Genomic DNA, 3,220 nt, shown 5'->3' with positions numbered 1-3,220 from the left:
GAACAACTCAAAGGTGCCCAAGTATTCTCCAAGCTTGATCTCCGTATGGGTTATCACCAGATTCGAATTCGTGAGCAAGATATTCCCAAGACGGCTTTCAGAACAAGCTATGGTTCATACAAATACACTGTCATGTCTTTTGGCCTCGTCAACGCTCCTCCAACTTTCTCTCACATGATGAACTTCATCTTCAACGCCTACACAAATGACTTCGTTTCGGTCTATCTCGACGACATTCTGGTCTTTTCGAAGAACAAGGAAGATCATGCCAAGCACTTGCGTTTGGTGCTCGATAAGCTCAGAGAACATCAGTTCTACGCCAAGTTCTCAAAGTGTGAGTTTTGGCTCGATGAGGTTCTTTATCTTGGGCATATCATCTCTGCCAAGGGCATTGCGGTGAATCCTGAGAAGGTGTCTGCAATTGTGAATTGGGAACCACCTCAAAACGTGAAGCAACTCCGTAGCTTCCTCGGTCTCGCAAGCTACTGTCGAATGTTTGTTGGGAACTTTTCAAAGATCACGAAGCCTCTTTCAAACCTTCTCCAGAAGCACGTCTAGTACATTTGGTCTCCGGAATGTGACATCGCTTTCAACACTTTGAAAGAGAAATTGGTCACTGCTCCAGTTCTGACTCCTCCTGATGAATCCAAACCGTTCGAGGTCTTCTGTGATGCCTCTCTCCAAGGTCTTGGTGCAGTGTTGATGCAACAGAAGAAAGTTGTGGCTTATACCTCTCGCCAATTGAAGCCCAATGAGAAGAACTACCCCACTCATGACCTCGAGCTGGCGACAGTTGTGCATGCTCTTTTGACTTGGAGACATCTCTTATTGGGAAGAAAAGTGGACATCTTCACTGACCACAAGAGTCTCAAGTACATCTTCACTCAGCCTAATCTCAACCTCAGGCAGACTCGCTGGGTCGAAATGATTCAAGAGTATAATTCAAGTATCGAGTATACTCCAAGCAAGGACAATGTGATTGCTGACGCTTTGAGCAGAAAGGCTTATTGCAACAGTCTGATTCTCAAGCCTTACCAACCCGAGCTTTGTGATGCTTTCCGCAAACTCAATCTGCAAGTTGTTCCTCAAGGTTTCCTCGCCAACCTTCAAGTCTCTCCTACTTTGGAAGATCAGATTCGCGAGGCTCAACTTCTTGATGCTATGGTGAAGAAGGTGAAGATTGGGATGGCCAAGAGTCAACCCAAGTACAAGTGCTACCGCCTTGATGACAAGGATACTCTCTTCTTCGAGGATCGTATTATTGTGCCCAAAGGTGACCTTTGTAAAGTGATCATGAATGAGGCGCACAATTCACTCCTCTCCATCCACCCTGGGAGTACGAAGATGTATCAGGACCTCAAGCATGCTTATTGGTGGACTCGAATGAAGCGAGAGATTGCTAAGTTCGTGAATGAATGTGATGTCTGCAAAAGAGTGAAGGTAGAATAACAAAGGCCAGCTGGTCTCCTCCAACCTCTTGCCATTCCAGAATGGAAGTTTGACCACATTGAGATGGACTTCGTGACTGGGTTTCCAAAGTCCAAGCATGGCAATGATGCTATATTCGTTGTCGTCGACAAACTCACTAAAGTGGCTCACTTTCTGCCTATCAAAGAGTCTATCGCTGCAGCTCAATTGGCAGAGCTCTATACCTCTCGGATTGTCTCGCTGCACGGTATTACGCAGGTGATCTGTTCAAACTATGGCAACATCTTTACCTCCAAGTTTTGGGATTCTTTTCAGAAGGCCATGGGCACCAACATCCGCTTCAGCACAACATTCCATCCTCAAACTAGCAGTCAAGTCGAGCGTGTCAATCAGATTCTTGAAGATATGCTCAGGGCTTGCGTTATCTCCTTCGGTATGAAGTGGGAGGATTCTCTTCCATACGCCGAATTCTCCTACAACAACAGTTTTCAAGCAAGTTCGGGCAAGGCCCCATTCGAAATTCTGTATGGCAGGAGGTGTCGTACTCCTCTCAACTGGTCAGAAACCGGTGAACGTCAACTTCTTGGAAATGACTTGATCACAGAGGCAGAGGAAATGTGCAAAGTCATTCGAGATAACCTCAAAGCAGTGCAATCGCGCCAGAAGAGCAACTATGATAGTAAGCACTGCGATTTGGCTTTCGAGATCGGAGATCATGTTTACCTCCGCGTCTCTCCAATGAAAGGTACTCGTCACTTTGGTATCAAAGGGAAGCTTCCCCTAGATACGTGGGTCCTTTCAAAATCGTCAGCAAGAGAGGCGATCTCGCCTATCAACTCGAGCTTCCTTCAAACTTTGCAAATGTGCACGACGTGTTCCATGTCTCTCAGCTCCGCAAGTGCTTCAAGACTCCTGACCGCCCGTCAACTTCGAAGACATTGATCTCCAAGAAGATCTCTCTTATCGTGAGCACCCCGTTGCTATTCTTGAAAAAACTGAACGCAAGACTCGCAATAAGTCAATCAAATTCCTCAAAGTAAAGTGGTCACAACATTCCGACCGTGAAGCCACCTGGGAACGCGAGGTTCACCTCCATTCTGAGTACCCGGCGTTCTTCCAGTCCTAGATCTCGGGACGAGATCCTTTCATAGTGGTGGAGTGTTGTAACACCCCGGATGTAATTTACCTTATATGTACTCCAACTCTTGCCGTTTCCGGCGCTAAGTTATTTTATTTTCTCGGGTTCGGGTTTTTGTCTCCGTGTGTTGTTGTCGTTGTCATGCATCTCATATCATGTGCATTGCATTTTCATACGTGTTCGTCTCATGCATCCGAGCATTTTCCCCGTTGTCCGTTTTATATTCCAGCGCTCCTATCTTCTCCGGTGGTCCTTTCTACCTTCTTTTCGTGTGTGGGGATTAAACATTTCCGGATTGGACCGAGACTTGCCAAGCGGCCTTGGTTTACTACCGATAGACCGCGTGTCAAGTTTCGTACCATTTGGACTTCGTTTGATGCTCCAATGGTTAACCGAGGTGCCGAGAAGGCCTCGTGTGTGTTGCAGGCCAACACCCTTCCAATTTGTCCCAAAACCCACCAAAACCCTCTCCATCATCTAGAGCGTTCGATCACGATCGCGTGGCCGAAAACCGCACCTCATTTGGACTCTCCTAGCTCCCTCTATGTCTATAAATAGACCTCTCCCCGAAATTCACGGGTCTCCCCTCCCCCTAAACCCTAGATCCATCTTCCCCGCGCCGCCGGACACGTCCGAACCGGGCCGGACGTGTCC

This window comes from Triticum dicoccoides, chromosome 3A (genome assembly GCF_002162155.2).
Source record: "Triticum dicoccoides isolate Atlit2015 ecotype Zavitan chromosome 3A, WEW_v2.0, whole genome shotgun sequence".
Taxonomy (NCBI): domain Eukaryota; kingdom Viridiplantae; phylum Streptophyta; class Magnoliopsida; order Poales; family Poaceae; genus Triticum; species Triticum dicoccoides.
This window is presented reverse-complemented; position numbering follows the sequence as displayed.